Source organism: Chiroxiphia lanceolata, chromosome 6 (assembly GCF_009829145.1).
Source record: "Chiroxiphia lanceolata isolate bChiLan1 chromosome 6, bChiLan1.pri, whole genome shotgun sequence".
NCBI lineage: Eukaryota > Metazoa > Chordata > Aves > Passeriformes > Pipridae > Chiroxiphia > Chiroxiphia lanceolata.
The window spans coordinates 40251922-40272970 of NC_045642.1; the positions used below are offsets into that span (position 1 = coordinate 40251922).

The 21049-nt window shown below is 38.5% G+C and overlaps 1 protein-coding gene across 1 annotated transcript in view; it reads left to right on the top strand.

The window, feature by feature from the left end:
• The window catches only part of MIPOL1 (mirror-image polydactyly 1), a 185917-nt gene continuing 164868 nt past the window's right edge, over positions 1-21049 (top strand). Inside the window, 2 exon segments of the mRNA XM_032689903.1 lie at positions 1-34; positions 12895-13034. The gene's annotated coding sequence lies outside the window, so the exon portion shown is untranslated.

Below are 21049 nucleotides of genomic sequence, written 5' to 3' on the forward strand. Positions count from 1 at the left end.
GTTGCGGCGGCGGCGGCGGGGCCGGAGCGCGCAGGTAACGGGCCGGGGGCGCTCCCCGGGGCTGCCCCGCGGCGCTCGGGGGGGAACTCACCCCATCCCCCGCGGCAGGGCTTGGCAGTGGCGTCGCGTCCCGCCGAGGCGGCGTCAGGAGGGGCCGCTCTGCCCTCAGCGCCTCCCCGCGGGCAAGCGGCCCTGCCCGGCCTCCGCGCCTCCTCCGCCCCCGGGGCCGCGCCGCCACCGGGCCCTTGCTGCACCCACTGGCTGCGTGTGCCTTGGCAGCCCCTGGGCTGGGTTAATGTTTCCTCCCCCGACTTGCCCGACCTACCGCCCGCTCCGCAGCTAGAGATACGGGGAGCCAAGCTGTCCATGCGGGGATGCGCGATTTGGAGTCCCAGAGGCTCAGCAGGGAGGGAAGGGACGGACAGGCAGCCGCTTTCCGAGAGGGGGACAGCGCTGGGAAGGGGGCTTGGACAGTGTGAGGTGAAACCTGCCCTGAACAAATTCAGGAGGTCGTTGCTGGATCTTTAGTGTCAGGTGAGAACAAAGTGTGGAGGGTATTCAGCATTGTAGTAGTACATTTTAGAGAAGGAAAAAAAAACCTGCACCAAAAAACTTGCCAAAATAAAGTTTGTGGGTTTTTTTAAAAATAGTTATGACTTCACTAAAAGCTGTTTAGGAAGTCCCAATGAGTTGTATACCTCAGATCCTATTGTAATGAAGTTTCCTACTAATAAGAATTCTTGATGGTGGTGTGAAGATCTGTTTCGCATGAGGAAAAACGTTATGGTTTCCCAGTGTGAACAGTTTGGGAGAAAAACATTCAGTAATTGTACCCAAAGGCCTATTCTACCTGAAACAGCACACCCTTCGGTGTTTGTCCGTGGAACAACTTCAACTGGGTCTAGGTACACTTTCAGGGGGCTGGGATGATTGGAGGTGGGTTGCCGTAAGAGTTTCTTTAGCCTGAGTTTGGGAATTCAGAGCGCTGTAGTGTCTTTTTTTAGTATTCCAGCAAGTGCTAACTACTGATAGAACAGTGGCTTGCCTTAAATTGCAAGGGTTTAGTCGTGGAAGAAGAATCGGTTAACCACAGCAATGTGCTTCAGGCTCAGCAGATCTCAGAGCTGCAAATTCTGGAGGTTCTAGGACCTGTGGGTCTTAGTGAAATGCAGTGATGTGCTTGCCTTGTCCTTGAACGTGGCCTTGAACATCTATACTTGACTAGTTTTTCTCTGGGAATGTGCAACTTTGGTTTAACTTGAAACTTGGATTATTTGTTTATTTAAATATATTACGGCACTAACGTATCTGGTGGGGTTTAACAAGAGTTAAAACTATGTCATACTGGTTAAACATGCTGTGTTATGTGGTAGTTCTATTTTTGTTTTATTTTCCTGTTTAGTGTGCAAAATACCATCACTCATGACAAGGTCCTTCAGCTGAATGAGATGTGTGAGACAGAGGTGTATACACCAGTGAGGTACCATCAGTGTGACAGCTACGAGCTCCTTTGCTTTGTCACTGGTACAGGAATTAGCACTGATTTCAGGCTCTTGAATGTGATAGACTTGTTTTACCCGTCCAGTTAAGGAGAAGTTACTGCAGTTCTGGTTGCAGTACAAAAAGTGAAGAGAGGGACTGGGAGGTAAAATTATGTACAGGATTTGAAAACATAGGTACAGCTGCTGCTACTAGTTTTTGTAGTCATTACAGATTTTCTTACAGTAATACTGCAAGTTCTTTACAGGATGATTCGCATTACAGTTTGTTATGGGGACTATTCTGTCCAGTAGTAGTAAGTAACAAATTAAATTTTAAAAATATTTTCCCCAATTTTGACATGATAGCTAATGAGACTTCTTTCCTTTTTGTTTCTCTGTTTTGTTTTGTTTCTGGATTCACTTAATTTCTGTTTTTATTATTAGTTTGCCTGTTTTGGAGAAGGCAATGTTACTTTTCTTCGCATACTGTTAATCTATCTCCCTGCTTGTTAGAAGTCATTCTAGATGATGCTAAATTAGAAGTGTATTATTATGGCGTTAAACTCTATTCTTGACCGGTAAGAAACAAAACAATTGTCAGGCTTAGTATTTCTCCTGCAGCAAGACAAACCCAACACATTGTATTACTGGCAGAAATAGGAGTACAGTGCTAGTGCACTGTGGCTCACATATAGCTTTTTGCAGTTTGCAGGGCTTTCAGTTTTTGAGGGTGTGTAGGTTAGTAAAAAAGTTAAAGAAGTTTTCAGAGCTTACTGGAAGGGGTTATAGGAGGAGAGAAAATATGGGTTTGGTAGTTCTCTGTGGAAAGAATCGATAAATTATTCACTAGAATTTAAAGCAAGAAGGTACACATGAGCCGAGGGTGAAGAAGGAGGATGTCCTGCCTATAGATTACAGTTTTGTATAAAATTAGTCATGTGAACTTGGGAGATATCCCAATGGATATTTTTGTTACTTCCTTTTTAGTCTGCCCGACATATGGTAGAGTAGATGTTACATGTTAATGGCAGCATGCTGATAGTGGAGTGTTTGTAAATTATGAATGGCTGATCTGACTTGATACTCACTTTAGTGCGAATCTCCCAAATCTATGCGGAAGCTTCTTTTCACTTTTACATCTGTTATCTTACATCGGCAGTGGATGTTTTGAAGCTTATTTTTAAAACAAACAAACAACCCTTCTGGGCTGCTGTCTATTGACAAATTTAAGTATAAGTTAATGTTGCAACTGACAGATGTTCCTGAAAGTATGACTGCTGCCTTTAGCCTTTTCCTTTCAAAGGAGAATGGTTTTGAAAGAGGTGAGAGGAACATCATTGAACCTTTATTTGCAGAACAGATACAGCTATGGAAAGAAAGAGTATGAATGCTCAGTTGTTTAGGTGAATGTCTGCTACTTTCAGCCCCCCTTTTTTTAAGTGATAGCATAGTTGACATGCTCCCTGCTAGCTTCAGGAGCCATGATACAGAAACCATAACAGCAGGCTTCTGTTTTCCATACTGATTCTTGATGTGGGATTTGTCTTTTAAGGACAGGTTAAAATGCAAACTGACAATTTCTGCAGAGTAGTGGCCTTTGGGGTATTAAAGAGTACTATGTATTAGAATTTTAAAAATAGTTTAGATGTGTATTGGGGTTGTATGGCAAGGTTTTTTATCAGGGGAGCTACGGGGTTGGGGGGGGCAGGCCTTCTGTGAGAAACTGCTAGAAACTTCCCTCCTGTCTGACAGAGCCAATGCCAGCCAGCTCCAAGATGGATCCATTCCTGGCCAAGGCTGAGCCCATCAGTGATGGCTATAACACCTCTGGGATAACAGAGTTAAGGAGGGGGAGGGGGGAATTTGCACTTGCAACTGGAGAGAGAAGTTAGAATGTGTGAGAGAAACAACTCTGCAGACACCAAGGTCAGTGAAGAAGGAGGGGCAGGAGGTGCTCCAGCCGTCGGAGCAGAGAGTCCCCTGCAGTCCCTGGTGAAGACTATGGTGAGGCAGGATGTGCCCCTGCAGCCCATGGACATCCACAGAGGAACAGATACCCACATGTAGTGCATATAGGACCCCACACTGGAGCACGTGGATGTGCCCAAAGGAGGCTGTGACCCTGTGGGAAGCTTGTGCTGTACCAGGCTCCCGGCAGGTCCTGTGGACTTGTGGAGAGGAGCCCGCGCTGGAGCAGGTTTGCTGTCAGGACTTGTGAGCTCATGGGGGACCCACACTAGAGCAATCTGTTCCTGAAGGACTGAGTCACATGAAAGGGACTTATGCTGGAGCAGTTTGTGAAGAAAGCCTCTGGCAAAGAATCGTGCTGAAGTTCATGGAGGACCCCATGCTGGAGCAGGGGAAGAGTGTGAGGATCCTCCTCCTGTGGAGGAAGAAGCGGCAGAGACAACGTGTGATGAACTGACTGTAAACCATGTTCCCCTCCCCCTGCTCTGTGGCGGGGGGTTAGGGGGAGAGGAGGCAGAGAAAACTGGGAGTAAAGTTAAGCCCAGGAAGAAGCAGGAGTTGAGAGGAAGTTGTTTTAAAATTTGGATTTATTTCTCATTACCCTTCTCTCATTCGATTGGCAATAAATTAATTTCCCCAAGTCAAGTCTGTTTTGCCCCTGGTGGTAGTGTGTGAGTGATCTCTCCCTGTTCTTATCTCATTCCACGAGCTGAGGAGGGAAGTGATAGAGCAGCTTTGGTGGGCACCTGAATTCTATCTGGGGTCAGCCCACCGCATGAGATATTGCTCAGATTGATCTTTGGTATTCATAGTATCAATCAAATCAAATTTTTCAAAATGATCACATGTGTAGGGTACACTTCTGTAAAATAAATTTCTTGAACCTTTTTCATGAAGTGTGAAACAGGCACAGCTAATCTGTCCCAGGTGCAACAGACATGAACATTTAAATTGAATGCCAGTGGTTAGCTATCATGATGCAGTATGTGTTGTTTATGGGTTTACTCTCTATTTTACTGTTTATATGAAAACAGCTTATTTTATTTTCTGTGCCCCATTACACTTGGATGCACCTTGTCGAAGGCATTGTTATATTTATTTCATGCTTGTCAGAGGAATTAAAACTCAGTGATTCAGTTAATTATTTTGAAAGCTTTTTTTTTTTTGAAGTTAGAGTTGTGACACCTGTGACCTATGGTCAACTTTATTTTGTCCACAGCTCATTTTCTTCCTTTTTTTCTTTTTTGTTTTGTTGACCTGTGCTTTTCTCTAGCAGGTATGTAGGAGTTTATTGGGTCAGGTGCCTAGTGGGCAGCTATTTGTATGTGTGTTGTGAGTTGGGTGTGCTACATGTGCAGCAGATGACTTGCAGGAACGCTCTTGTTGGTTCTGGTGTAGGGAAGGGAATGAGGGGCTGAGTAGGATCCTTGAGTGACCACAGAGTGGTTGCTCTCGTTGTTGAAATGTATTCTGGAAATTCACATTGAAAAAAGCATATAGTTCTGTTGTTGACTTCATGTGTAGTTAACATTGTAATCAACATGTTGGTTTTGTTTTTAGCGGAGACTAAAATACATGGGACTGGTTCACAGTATCGGATATGTAATAGAAAGAAGTGAAGACAGCATCAGTGGTATCATTTTGTTCAGTGTCTCTTGCTAGAGTAGCAAACCAAGGAACAGATCTACCTTATCATTAAGTGAGTGGCAAAACTTCCATCGGTCACAGAAGCATGGGATTACACTTTGAGTTTGGAAGACATAATGACTTCAGCTCCTAGAGGACATTAATTTTGGCACCATGAAGTCCATAACAAATTGAGTTAAGGAGATCCACATAACATGCTGGTAGAGAAATGTTATGCTTTATGTCCTTTTATGTAAATCTGCTGAAGACAGAATTTGATCTTTAAGTTATACATTCATTTAAATAGTAATATTCTGATTAGCTATGCACTAAATGTTAAGTGTGAAATAAATTAGAAAAATCTAATCTGGTTCAGTACTGTAGTATTAGGACAAAGAAAGATTAAAATGCTTGGTTATTGAATAAGTCTTTGTAGGGAGGGGGTGGCAGTTTCCATCAGGATTCATGAAATGATAGCAGGGTTGTGTCTGAATCAAAACTGTTCTGAAAATGCTGTATGATGCTCCACTATGAGACAGTTTAACATGGGATCAAAAATTGCTGTACTTGAAGCAAATAGACCAGATCTTTAATGGTAGTAATTTATTTAAGTCAATTTACAAGTTGACTTGTGTTTTAGCTTATAAATAGTACTGTTGACTTGTAAAGGGAGTATTTAGTGCTGAAGAATTGCTTCATGGTTGGGCGTGTGTATGACTTACCCTTGGTGGGAGTAGAACTTGAAAGTGTTCTGAGTTGCCATTTTAACAAGTGAATGATACGAAGCTTAGGTTGGCTTGGTGAAAAGGGAGTAGAGCTTTCCAAGGCGTGGCTGTTGAGGTGCATGGAAATGAAAAGTATTAAAATATTTCTTTTTTGCAGAATGGTTACACAATTTAAAATACTATTTTGTCTTGTTTCAGTTTTTCATGCACAAAGTTAAATATGTATAAGTCTTCATATTATGAACATTCTTTTTAAGATGTCCTTCACTTGTTTCCTTTGGAGTAATCAGCTCTGCTTTGGCTTTCTTTCATTGCACTATTTCATAATGTATGTGTTTGACTCTCTCTCCTTGTTAATTCTGATGTATCAACAGGTAAGAAAGTGGAACCATTCTTAGTGCTTGCCTGTTACATCTGATAGGAAATAAAAAAATGGTTTGTGCTGTGTTTTTGTTGATTTTTTTCTATGTATTATAGAAAAAAATTCATTAATTTTAGGAGCATCATTGACTGCCAAAATGATAAGCCTAGTTACCAAGATCTGAGAACACTGACTGACCATAATGAAAAAATCTAAGACATTCCAGTGGCCTCTTCAATGCTGTTGAAAGAAGTTACACGCAAATATGTATTCTTTTTTTTAAGCATTTATTTCTCTTAGTAATGGTATGATAGATAGTTATGTATTTCTTTAAAAAAGCTATTGCTGTTTGAGAGAGATTAGATGGCAAAATGTGAAGATATGTATCTAATGCAGTGTCCTGTTTGGATATTATGATTTATGCTTGTTGTAGTTGCCTAAATTATACCCATCCTATAATATCATTAGTAGTGTTGATATAATAAAATCATTAGTATCAGTAAAATAGTTTAATAAAGTTATTAGTCTTACTTTTAGAAAGGCACAATTTAGTACTGTTCTTAATTTAAAATTTCTTTGATCCACGGTTGGACTTGCCTTAAGATGCTGTTTCTCAATGTGTTGTTCTTGTGGTTCACATTCAAGTAAATAAAATTTAAGATTCTACAGGCATTTTAGCATTAGGTGCTTAGCGAGTGAGAATGTGTTAAATTGGTTGTGTAAATTTTTAGATATGGGCATGAGAAACAAAGCAGTATTTTTCATCATGCTTTTCTATAGTGTACCTTTTGTGTGTGCACAGATACAGGCAGTTTTTCCATTTGCTATTATAGCAGAGTATTAGGATGTGGTTTTCCTTGTCCGAAGTTTGACATAAACACTTGACCAGTTTGCTCCATGGTAACTTCCTTGTAATGAGGAAATTGACACTGTGAAACCTCCTCTACAAATTTAAGATTTGTCAAAAGTTTTGTAGCTGTTTTTGTAGAGCTATGGAAATGTGTTCTGATTTTGAAATGAATTTTCTTTATTACAGATATTACTAGATGAGTGATTCTTCTTGTATTGTAGGCATTTAGTTGCTCAGCGTGATCAAAATAGGCCAATCAAATGCTTAGATACCAATTTAAAACTGTTCTCGTAGATGCTAATTGACTTTTTTCCACTTTTTTCGTTTTGGGGTTTTTTTTTGCCTCTGCTAGTTGTCAGAATACCAGGAGGTTGCTGACAGTGTAAACAGCTTAAAATGAAATCAAAATTAGTCTTGAAGTAATTAAATATCTTTGTTCCCATGATCTATATCTGAAGACAAACAAACAGTATTTAATATGTCTGTGTTCTTGGATCTGTTTGTAATGGTATTTATTTTCATTAGACCACAGGAATCTTGAAGTTAAACTTTTCACTTTGCACCTGACCATATGATGAAAAAGGATGTAGTTCCACACCTATATCCTTCTCAAGTGTAGCCTGCACTGATGTCATTTTCCTTAAAGAGACATCAGCAACCCCATAGTTCTGCTCCGTTGTATTTTAAAATGAAGTTTGATTAAAATTTGAATTTAGCAAGTGAAAAGCCACCTTCGAGGTTTGAAATTTGCTTTTCCTTAAAGTTAAAATAAAAAGGAAAAAAACCAGTATTCCGTTCTGATTCTGTGGTGCTGTGCAAGTTTGTTGTAGGAGATTTTTTTCCATTAGTCTCTTCAACTGTATTTTATGGGCAACAAGCTAAATTGGGAAAACCAAGCCCCAAGAGGAACTATGTGAATTCCCTGATGTCCTGGTTCACCAGTTATCCTTACGTTATAGGACATTACATAGAACCTCGGTTTTATTGCTCCACACTCCATTCCTGCCTTCTTGCTGTGACTGTCTGTTGTTTCCAGGTGTTCCTGACTAGTCTCATCTTTTCCTATGTTTTAGATACTGTGTGACCGATGTGGGTATTTCCAAGATTCTCTTTGCACTGAGCCCCACTTAGATGCCTTCAACGTTGTGTTGAGTGTGAGGCAGAATGTTTAAAGCAAAGAGGTGGGGTGCAGTTGTGGAGCTCACTGTCCATTTCTTGCGCTGTCTCTTTTGTTGCACTGGGTTTTAAGTTTAGCTGCTGATCTTGCTAGACATGCCTTGGAGAATGGAACTGGGAGGACTGATCAGCTGGTTTGTTGGCCCTTGCTACCTAGATGTGATGGCAGCTTGGGCAAGCACCATCTAATTTCTCACCATGGTCAGCTTGTCCAAAGTGAGCTCGGGTAGCTCCTGAACTGCTGCTGATTTCTGCTCTGGCTGCTCTTCTGCAGCTCTTCTGGCTGCTCTTCTGGCTGCTCTTCTGCTCTGGCTGCTCTTCTGCAGCCAGAGCGCACTAGTCTTGGCTGAGGGGCACAGAGGGTCCTGGGGAGGAAAAGATACTGCTCTTTTTCACTCCCAGGTATGAGTTGAAGGCACAGTGGGGTTAGTAAGGCAAGGTTTAAATGGCTCAATTTGAGAAATGCTGCATGTGACAGCAGGAGTCAATCTTTAAAGTTAGACATGCTGTAGCTGTAGCTGCTATTGTGCAGAAATACCCTTGATGAATACTGATAGCAGTCTCCTACTGAAACTTTTTTGCTTCTGTATGTTTGATGAGTTCCCTTATCTTAAAGAAAAAGAAAACCACCTCTAGCGCCTTAAATTGTGCAAATATTACACAATTTTTAGTGGGTTTGGAGAGTTATCTGTTTGCTTATTTGCTTGCTTTAAGAAGAAACAATAAAGCTTTACATCTGGATTGGGAAAGTGTAGTCATATGCTTCATCTTGTAGAAAAATGGTGCTTCTTTAGAATAGTTTTTGAGATACGTTTTGTAAATATTAAGGGATATTAAAAGATTTCATATACATACGACGGGCACAGTATGTGTGAGTTCATATGCGTGCAACACACTAACATGTGTGAGTGCCTGTATTTGGTTGCCTGGTTTTTTTCTAACTAGTAGTGTTTTCTGAATACCTTGATATTATGTCTTCTGAATATCATTAGGAAACAGAGATGTGAAATAGCCGTTGAGATTTTGATTGGTTTTTTCCCCACCAGTTCTTCCCATAGGCATGCAGGATCACACACCAGTAGATGGAGCCCTGTCCCAGCAGCCAGCCTTGAACAAGCTGGTGAACATACCTGTTGCCTTTCTGACCTGAGCACCAGGCAGGAGGGGCTTCTTGAGCATGTACCTGTGATGTTTTATTTATATGTAATAAATGAACACGGTTTTAAAATTAAATGTCTAGTATTAGCTGTGCAAGTAAGGCAGTTACTGTGTGCTCAGATGCTTAGGGACAGTTTTGCAGTGTTCATGGGGGACAGGTGATAGGTGAAATATCCTGATCTGTTCCAGAGTTCTGCAAGTATGAGAGGCCTCTAGTGTGCCACGTGTTTTCCTTTTTCAGTTAAGTTCTGAGTCAACTGCATGTCCTTAGGCAAATCTTGGTTGAGACCATTGAAAACAGGGCCTGTGAGAAGCTCTAAAGAAACTTACAAAGCAGATTAAGTTTTGGAATTTAGTTTTGTATTTTTGCTTCTTACTAATGCTAACAGCTGATCTTTTTTAAAGTGTATTTTTGAGTATAGAAAATTGTCAAATGGTGCAGTTCAGAAATTCAAAATCAGCAGTAGCTAATCTTACATATTCCCTCTTTTGCATGGTGTGTGTCCACACCTGCAGCCCAGAGATGTACTATTTGGTTCAACTAAATGTTACAGTGGACTTGGTTTGTTGACATTTGTGTGGACCACTTGTAGAACTGTGAAAAATATCCAGGTTGTTTGTAACTTCCTTTAGAAATCAGTTTACCTGATGCAGTTTTGTATGTAGACAAGTTACTCTAATGCGAGAACAGTTCTTAAATAGCAAGGTGCTGATTTTATTTGAAAATGTGAGATACAGTTCTTAATTTTAAAGGGAGACAGGAGGATAATGTTTGAGAGATAACAGGTAGTAAGGTTTTGTTCTTGTTGTGAGGGTTTTTTTTGTGTTCATGCCACTAAGTATGTGCTTAAAATATCTGCCAGATTACTAGTATTCTGTGATTGTAACAGGTACACAATTTTATAACATATACCCTGCATTTTTTATTTCAAATTCCAAGCGTTTTAATGTTTACATTTCAAAACAATGGGAAGGGTGTGGGTCCATGGTGTTCTTGCTCTGACTAATATTTCTGTGCAGTAACACTCCTGTACAGTACCTTATATCTCAAAAGAAAAATTAAGTCATTCTCAAAGCCTGCAGATTTGTCTGGTGACTATATGAATACTGAGCTAAGTTGTAATATGAAATAATCTTTGAAAATGTGTTTCTACCTGCTGTTCATTACATGTGTGAAACTGGCATTCAGATGTTAGGGAATGGACTAAAAAGTGAGATTGTGAAAGCATTTGTCAAAAATAAATTATTGAGTTAGAATTCTGCTGGATTTGTATCATTTGGTTTGTTTTATTTGTTTTAATGGTTAGTAGTCACTTTTGCTTATGGTTTGCAAAAATGAAATCAGGGATTTTCTTTAACATGGCACACAGTTGGATGGGGCTTTGAGCAACCTGGTCTAGTGGAACATGTCCTTCCCATGGCAGGGTGGTAGGACCTAGATGATCTTCAAGGTCCCTTCTAACCTAAGCCATTGTATGGTTTGTGATAGCAAATTAATACAGCACTACTCCAGTCATTCAAACCCACTTATTTGTTGCACTTTGGAGAGGAAGCTCTAGACAGTATTCCAGTTTGTTACTGTTTCAATGCCTTTTTGAAAACAGACACAAACCACAACTGTGAATATCCTTGTGCTTTGGAGGGAGAAAATAAAGTCACACGTGGTGGGTTGACCCCAGCCAGCAGCTAAGCACCCACACAACTGGTTGCTCACTGCTCCCCCCAGCAGGCAGGAGAGTGGAAGAAAACTCATGGTCTAAGACAAAGACAGTTTATTAAGAAAAGGAAAAATAAGGAAGAACAAACCAACCAAACAAGCCAAAAACAACAACAACAAAATGATGCAAAGTCACGCGCTGCCTCCCACCCTCATCGTACCAATGTCCAGCCAGTCTCTGAGCAACAGCTGCTTTGGAAGACAAACCACACACCCCCTTCTTGCTTTACCCCAGTTTGTGTTGCTAAGCTTGACATTACATGGTATGGAATATCCTTTTGGCCAGTTCAGGTCAGCTCTGTCCGCTCACAACTTGTTGCCCAGCCCCAGTCTACTCTCTGGAGTGACAGAGTTGGTGGGCAGTGAAGCCTTGATACTGTGGAAGCAGTGTAAGCAATAGTCAGAACACTGGTATGCTATCAGCACTGGTTTAGCTGTAACCCCAAAACACAGTATGATGTGGGCAGTTATGAAGGAAGTTAACTCCATTCAAACCAGAGTAAGTACAAGTAGTAACATAACTTCTCAAGAGTAAATGTACTCTATTCTAGAATGTGTTATGAAAAGCATTTTGTAAATTTGTAGCAGCATTGATGATAGACACATATAGATATACAGCTTAATTTTTTGAGGAAGAAATTTGTAAATTTAGATAAATATAATCTACTTCACTAAGTATCAATTTTTAAACTTTTTTTTTAATCATTTAGAAGAAATTTAACTTCTATGCAACAATTGGTTATTACAGTGACTTCTTACATATGAATGAAGTTGCAACATGTAGATTTGCCATTAACAGTGTATCTTAAGCCATCATTGGTTTGTTTGAGAATGATCATTCCCTTTTGTTTTGAGCCATTGTTAGAGTGGTCATGTTTTTGTGTTTTTTGAATTTTGATATAGCTACTAGCAGAGGCAGTGATATTAGCAACAAAAAATAAGCTGTAGAAGAATATAAATGTTTGACTTGAGCATTTATGAAACATCCCCCCTCTCCACAAAGGGCATGGTTACAAAGTTTTAGCTCATGTTCTTGTTAAAAGGATGTTTTCTTTGGAAAGAAGGGGGCTTTTTCAGAAGAAGTTTGACAGTAAAGCTTTCAGTGAAATACAGGGTAGAGGTGAAAAGACAAAATGTTCAGAAAATGACATTCCAGTGGATGTTTGCCCTTAGAAGCAAAAGAGGAGCTTAATAGTCTTGTATAAAATGTGAAATGAGTGGTAAAATCAACAGGGTGGGTATACTGGTCATTGGAAGGTGAGGGAAATAAGACAAGCCTTCATTAAACTTGGCCTTTAAATGTTTTTAAAAAACAAAACACAGAAACACCAAGTCTTGCACCTGCCAGTGCGTGGAGAACATTATGAAAAGATGACTGATAACCACTGTTTTTCTGTGCTTGATGCATCAGTTGAATTTGGCAGTTGCTCTGAAGAAAGTGGGGACCACCTCTGTGTGTTCAGCATTCCTTATGTATCAGCACCTGAGTCCTTTGAGAGATTTTATGTAGTGCCTGAAGCATTTAGCAGGGAAGTGCAGCACATGTTGAATAGCAGAGGTTGTTGTGAGGACTGATGTTTTGACCCAGGGAAGATGATAGAAGTATAGAGCTAGCAGTTGTGAAAAGCTTTGGGAGATATGAGAGTTTCAAGGCTCTGGTTCTTTCTTGATCCAAAAGATCACAGGTGGTAACTGAAAGAGATTAATTTGTAATCCTGATATAAGCATAAGTAATACATTTTTCTCCTGACAGTATAGAGTACCTCAAAGACCTATTGATAGTTGCCTGTAGCATGAGATTTTATCCCTGGTACAGTGATTTTTATTTACAGGTTACATTACATGAGGAAGAAGATTATGGTAACTGAGCCATATAAAGAACTCCTGCAAAACACAGAAAACAGCAGAGGTTGTGCAGAGGCTTGTCATCTTCTGTATTGAACAGCTATGAAACAGCAACTGATTGAAAAAGGTCTGTTGGTCTTCTGAGGTCTGAGTGGTTTCTGAGTGCAAATGTGGGGAGAAGGGACACATAGCTTCAGTCTTATAAGCAAAACTATTTTTACCGAGGTCCTTGAACTTTTTTTATGGCTTAAATTTGCATCTTAGTAGCAGGACTGGGCAAAGCTTTAATACTCTTGAGTTTAACATTTATTTGGAAACATAAGCTCACTAGTTATAATGCAAAGCATTTTGCAAAATGCTAACTCTATTCTGCCGGTAAAATACATGTGGTATATACTTGTAATCTGGCCCATGCCTAGAAACGGTTTTTCTTCTTGGCTAATTACCAGTAGCTGTGGTACTCTTGTACAGCAGTGAAGAAAACTAGCAACATAAATTAGTCTAATACTGACACTTGTGAGGTAAACGATACAGACTGTTCTGTTCTTAGAAATATGTGGTATGAAGTTATAGTCGAACATCAGTCAACCAACTATGAGGAAAATTCACTGGATAGCTAAAGCATCTTAAATGATGTGACACTTAGCCTTTTCTGAAAGTTGAATGACTTTGGTGGTCGTTTGATTCTTATTCCCCTTTGGAAGTGGATTGTACAAGCTGGGGAGTTGTGCTGGCTTCCTTGTTCAGCTTTGCAAATACAGTGTGGCTCAAACTGACGTTACTGTGCTTTATCTGCAATGAGCAGTTATACCCATTCCCTGCATCTAAGGTACAGATTCCAGGTGGATGTCACAAAATCCTTTTTTCCATATTTTTTCGTTTGTAGGACAGATTGGAGTCATTATGTGCAGGATAAGGACATGCTAAAACACCTCAGTAATTCCTACAGAGACTGTTTACATAGAGGAATGATACTCCTGTTTCAGCCTAGATCTTGCCCAAGTTTTTGATGCTTGTATGGTTTTTAAAATAGCATAAATTACCTTCTAGGAATTTTTATCTTATTTTACACTGTTTATATTTTATACATACACGGTGTCTCTGTACATAATTAAAGTAACGGGCTACAATTTTTAAGGATTTGGCCAAATTAAAACTAAAGTTTGTTTTTTAATATATCTCTAACTATGTGTCACAGTACCATTTCACTGTAGGGGTTTTAATATTTTTTTCTTGATTTTAAAAAGCTATTGAAGAATGCCTGGACCTATTTTTGTATAAAATCTGCTTCGATAACAGATAAATAATTTGATATTTCCATATGTGAAAATCTGTATATGAATATAGTTTAGATAAGCTGCTTTAATCACTTGTTGCACATATCTTATAATTTTATAGTTAATTTGGGAAGCTAGAGTAATCATTTTTGTTGCATGCTTTTGTGACTGGATGTAAATTAAACATGGAAGTACAGTGTCAGCATGAATAAATTATGCAAGTAAACTGAATGGCTATTTCATTATTTTATTGAAATGGCAAGAGTTTGAGAAGATCTTTTGTCTTAATAGATTAGTCAAAATTCATTGGGAAAAGTCTTAGTGTATTTAAGGTAATGGGAAAACATTGCTTTAAGTACATCCTACAGAGATCCTGTTTAAAACAGATGACAGTCTGTCACGTTCAGTAGCACATCAGTCATCAGATTTATTCTAATTCCTTAAGCTGAACATTTCATTCAAGCTTGTAGATTGTCTTGTCAAGCTACCAAAGCCTTATAGCTTTTCTGTCAAGCATAGAGTTGCACCAACAGTTCACAAATAAATGCTAAGCTGCAAAAATATCGTTTATTTTCTTTAACCTTTTATTCAGTTAACTACACTGTTCTTTCGTGTTATTTTCTCCACATGTGTTTATCACAAGGTATTCGAGGGACTACTTCCTAAACGTGCCTCATCCTGACAACAGCCACTTCAGACCAAGGGCCACTCATTCTGGGACTTGTTGTTTTTACTTGTAGCAGTCTAGACCACCGTGGTTATCACATTCCTCCTCTAATTACAAAGACCCAGCGAGCAGCTTCATTTGCTGCAGCTGTGAAGGAATCCCACTGCCCCTGCACGTGCAACACTGGTGTGGCCAGTCTGGCTTTGTGCAGAGTGGCTGTGGACTTCTTGCCCTTTATGGAAAGTGACAGTTGGTCTATCAGCCCGTATAGCTGTGCCATTCTTCGTATTTATTCATCAAAATCTCGGGGATATTTTCTCATGCTTTTTTATGTATTTCTGTGTCTTTCTTTTTTCTCCTGCTTGACCTTCTCTAATTCTGAGCCTTTTGTTTTAAATAAAGTCTTCTGTGTAAACTACAGCACTTGCATACAAAGTCTACTTAGAGACATACTTTCTTTGAAGTCAACTTATGTGTGTCTGAGGTAGTAAAACGTTGAAGATGGCTAGCTGAAGTTAATTAATTGCACTACGAAAAGAAAGTAAACTATTAGATTGGTGCATTTGTATAAATTATGTTTAAGGCTAAAAAATTACTTGTTAAAGTACTGAAAGGCTCATGTCCAGATTAGATTAATCTCTATATTAAATTGCTAATGCCATGGCATTCGATATAAAGTTGTGACTGCCCTTTAATAGGAAAAGGGTTTCCTTGGTTATCTCTTTCAGCTATTAAAAAATTAAATCTAAGCTATCTGTTAATAATTTTCCAGAACCACCAACTTCAGAACTCTACTTCCTACTTCTAGTTCTATACTGTAACTTGTGATTTCTTCTAACATGTTTTTCTGTAATTTACATGCAGTGCTACATTTTCTCTCATAGTCTGACGTTTTTCTTTGTTATAAAATGCTGTTATTTCTTGATACTGTTTCTTAGCCTGTTAAATAGCCAGTATGTTCTTTTAGCAGGTTACTCCGTGAATGGATATTCTGAAAGGCACATTGTACATGTCTAAAATGGAACTTTGGGGTAGAAACCCTAGATAAAATTAAAGCCTGAATATGTAAAAAAAGAGATTGTTAAAATGTCAAGATAATGAAAAGTCAGAAAATAAATTATACCTATTATTAATTTTGCATTGTATTCAAACACAGAAATATGTATCATAGACAAAAGCTGGTTACAGAGAGATAAAATTCAATTTTACACTAGGATAATTGTTTTATGTATTTTACATTTATTATAAGATCAGATAAAGGCCTGGAATTCTCAATACAAATCATAGTATGGTCCAAAGTCAGTAAAAGGAAACCCCTTCATTTGCAGAACACATTACTACTGCAGAAAATACCAGGTGAATAAAATGAAACTTATAAGCATCATCTTTCCTACTATGCATTCTTTACTTGCATTATCATATTAGAGCTTTGAGTATTTTTGCTTTTCAAAGGAGTGAGTAGGTGTTCACTCTCAGCATCCTCACGTATATTATCTGTAGCCAAATTACCGTGTCTTTGCTAAGAAGAGATTAATGCAAAACTTGAGGTATATGAGTGAGAATGGAATTGTTGTTGCAGTAACATTACAAAATTAGACTGGTCCTGTTCAAACAGGCTTGCCTGTGCTGGAGATGTAGTTGATGGGATTGAAGTGCTATGTAGATGGTGAAGCCCATGATTTAAGACTACATTTCTGTAATAAGCTGCTTTCTATTAGGAGCATCTTGTATCAGGAAGGCTAATTCTATCCAGAATCAGATCTCTGGTATGTCTTCAAAAGAAGGAGATTTAAGTATTTTTCAGATTTGACAGGACAATAAAATGCATTCTAGATTCTCAGAGAGAACTGAAGGAGGTGACTCGGTCTTGGGTACCTCAGCTGAGCGTCTCTGTCAGTTTGAACGAAAGAAGGAAAAATCTCTAAGTAACAACCTCTAAGAAACAACCTCTAATCAAATTTCAAGCCAGAGTTTGAAATCTGTAGGTAGCAAACTGAAATGGCTGCCACTCATCTTACCACAAACATTTAATAAATAATCTGTAACATTCAGTGACAGGTTCTTTCATAATCACAGAATCATATAAGTAGTGTATTGGAGCATTTGAGTTCTAGGACAATAAGAAATAGACTTATTGATGTGACATCTGCTTCACAAAAAATTATTACTAGACCTAACAGGTATTTCATCAAGCTGGCTGTTTTTCACAGGTGTTGGCTTCCAAAACATGTGTTGGTTGCTGCCCTTATTTGGAAACATGGAATTCTCCATCTGTTGTTAGAGAGTCCAGGTTTCTTGGACTCCTGTCAAAGTACCAATGTCACTGAGGTGGAAGATGCCACTGTTGCCTGAGTTAGTTCATGTCATAGAGTTGTGGCAATGAGTAGTGGTTCAACAGCCCTGGCTTGAGGAACTGGTGTCACTGAGCAGCTCTTCTAGGTAACCACTGCGATTACAAATGGTCCTTTGTTTTCTTCAGAAGTTGCAATTTGTTTATAAGCTTGTAACTTCTCCTTCAGCAAAGGAAGGGCTGCTGCTTCACGGTCAGAATCTGATCTTTGGTTTGTCAGATAGGATTCAAGGTAAAGGGTTTTTTACAAATATGATGGTCTAGTATACTGCTTGGTAAGCTTCTGCAGAGCTAGTAGCTCAGCAGCTTTCATTGCTGAGTTGGTGATCAGATCACTGGGGTCTGCTTGTGTGATCAGGCTTGCTTTCCAAATGCTGAAAATTTATTAGACTGCAGAAGTACAGATACAGAAATGCAGCTGCCTCTGAGAATAGACTCACCTTCCATTTTTTGATACAATGGGATTTCTTCCAGGATCATAATGAGGCCTTTCCTGATGCAATACAATTGTGAAAGGGCACTAATGGACTCAGTCCATGTGTTTGTTCTTGGCAGCCTGACATTATAAAAGAATGAAACATCTTTGAAGGGTTCCTTTGTCATAAAGGTTATGGGTTAGGGGCAACAGGTTTACCCAGAGATTGTTATTGTGGGACATATAATCAACCTGTTAAGGGTGTTTATGTTAGTTTTCTGCACTACAACAGCATAAATGTAGAGTGACAAAAATATGCCTGGGAGCAAACTTCAGCATCTTGTTTTATGGACTCAAAATTTGATGGTAGCAAGAATAAACACAGTTGTGGGGTATAATGATTTTTCACATACTGTACTGAAGGTGACTGCTGTGCAGGTGTACAAGGTAACTCTAATTAAAACAGTTTCCCCTTGAAATGTAATTTTGTTCCTCCTCTTCACTATCCAGTGGTAGACTAATATTTGTCTCCAGAATGTTTTTCCAGGATCTGAAGTGGAATTACAGTATCTGAAGGTTACTAAATATTAGGCAAAAATTATAATTCTCTTCATAGTTTAAAAGTATCTTTCATATTTCAAAAACCCTCCTGGATGTACAATTCTTTTGGCAAACATTCACTGTCTTGCACTTATGAGAGGAAACTTACTAAAAATAGCATATGCTGCTATCATACTGAGGTTCCCCTCCAGTTGTATCTGCCCAGTAGCTTGTTTTTTGCTTGGTGTAATAATACACTTCCAAATTTACCTTAGAAGTTAATAACAGCATGTAATAGAAACCAGTGATAGACCTGTTTTTTTTAATCTGTAATCCTGTATAATATAATTCTGTGTGAAAGTGTCACTCTTTAGTAATATATGAGTTGTACTGTAAATAAAGGAAAAATTTTGTTTCAGTTACTGTGGAAATTCATTCAGATTAATGTTAAACCCGAGTTATAAAGAAGTTCATAAAATTTATCAGATGTTACCCAAAATGTTTTGAAGCAAAACTTTATCTCATCTGATTAAAGAAAAATGTGATCAGAGCATGAATTTGCTAGTTGTAGGGTCTGTGGACTTCTCAAATGTCTTGTGAAACAGGTTTTTAGGGAGGTGTCTATTAATGGATGTCTGAGAGTACGTGTGTTTTTTCAACCTGTCCTGAAAGCACTGCGGGAAACCTTTTAAGTACTAAACTACTTTTTCCATATGTTTAGCTTATTTACAGTGAATGTCTTGGATAAAAAACCAAAAATAATCTTACGCCTCAGTCAAGTTCAGTGTGATGAGTAAATTAAACTCACTTAACTCTTTTTAGGCAGAAACAACATAAGTATGGCAAAAACTGCAACCTCTCCTCAATACCTCCTTTCCTAAACCAGACGGCTCAGCAGATGTGCAGTCCAGCTGAAGAGCTGAGCACAGTTTAATACTTCCTTTATATAAGAAATGTGTACAGAAATAATTGATTACATATCGGGGCTTTAAAGTCTTGAAGACCACTTTGAAAGCAGTGTCAAAGGGGCATAACTTTTATCAAAAAATTATGCCTTTTTTTTTTTTAATAAAGTCTGAACATGTTAAAATTTGCCTTTGACAGTAAGGAGTCATGAAACACGACAATAAAAGAAGTTGCTTTCATTCATAATGTGTTTTAAGAAATACTTCAGAAGACTTTATCCCTTCTTTCCTCCCAGTTTGACTGTGAAATATGAAGTTATTTAGGAGTTTTCTTAGTGCTATGATAAGGCACAGAAGCTATCCTAGTGCACATACCTAACTTTGTCAGGTGCTCCTTCAACTTTAAAGGGGAGGTAAAACTGTGGAGTCTGCAAGTCTTGCAACTTCACAATGTCCAAGAATGCCTTCAGAGTTATTCTGAGTGTTTGAATTGTTGGCCAGATTTCCCCTTTTCTAATCTTGTATTTTATATATACTTCTATAGCTATAAAGTCTTGATTTTTTTATTTTTTAGTGATGCCAGGCAGTACAATATGTAATGACCAGAACATCTGACAAACAAGTCTCAAACTATTCAGCACAATTATGTGCAAGAGAAAACAGTCATCAAAATAAATCTGAGTTTCAGAAGTGCCAAGGAAAGATTTTTCCTCTTTCATCTAGTAAGTGGATTTAGAACTCCTTTGCTCCACACAGGAGTAACTGCTGTGGGGCAATATTCAGCTGCTGTCTCAGCTCAAGTGTTTTGGCACTGAGAACATAAATGTATCTTGATGAATCAAGGAATAATTAATGAAGGATATTGGAATTTATGATGACGTTGCAAGAAAGAATAGAACATCTATCTGTTTCCTTTTACAAAAAAAACCCAAAGAGAATAATCATGCTGAAATTGGCTAGATTATCCTAGGTCTTGAATTTTTCTAGGAGTTTGATTTTAAGGCTCAGAACATTTTTTTCAGCTGTGTAACCCTCAGCTTATATGAACCTCTTTGTTGTTTATATTCTCAGATGAATTTTTTAAGGCTTCTTCATTGTAAATTACTTTCATGTTTTTGGCTGAATAATGGGCTTACTCGGGGCTTAAAATGAACTTTCTTAAGAACCCAGAAGATAAATGTATTTTTAAAAAAAAACATATTTGTCCATCTTCACTATTCCATGTGTTACATATCATTATAAATAATTACAATACCGAGAAATGAGAATGACCTATGTATTCAAATGAATATTTGGGGAAAAAAAAAAGCTTGACTATTTAATTGGCTGAACAAGAACTGAAATGACAGAGCTTTCATTATGGCTGATCTGACATTTCTGCTTGTGCTTAAAATTGTCCTGCACCTTGCTTTGGAAGACCTTTAACATTTTAGACTTTTTTTTTTTTCCAAAGAAGGTGTTTCTTCCTATTGGGAGAAGATTACTTTTGATTTTTTGTACTTTTGAGCTGAGAGAAGGTTTTGGATTTTTTCTGAACTAGAGTTAAAGTATAAATATGTTGTTTTCCCAGACATGAACAAAAAAATTGCAGCAGTTTGGTTGGGAACCTGGTATGTGGTTATGTTTTACATTGTTGTCTTAAAATTTGGCAGGGAAAACAATCCATTGTTGGAAATGTCTGTAATGTGACTGATGATGTAAACTTCTTAAACTTCAGCTAATGCCTTTTTTGGGGTTTTATTTTGGTTTGGGGTTTTTTCCCCTTTTTTTTTTTTTGTTTGTTTGTAGTTTACCTTCCCACTGTCTGGCACTGATTTGGAGTCTGTGGTGTCTTCCCTTTAATATTGTACCTTCCTTTGTCAGTACAAGATCAGGAAGCAGTGCAGAAACTCTATGGTGCTGAATGTTTGCAGGTTTACCTTCTTCAATTTTTAGCTTCCATTTAAATTCTGGACATTCTCAGAAGACTTAATTTCACTGACTCATCT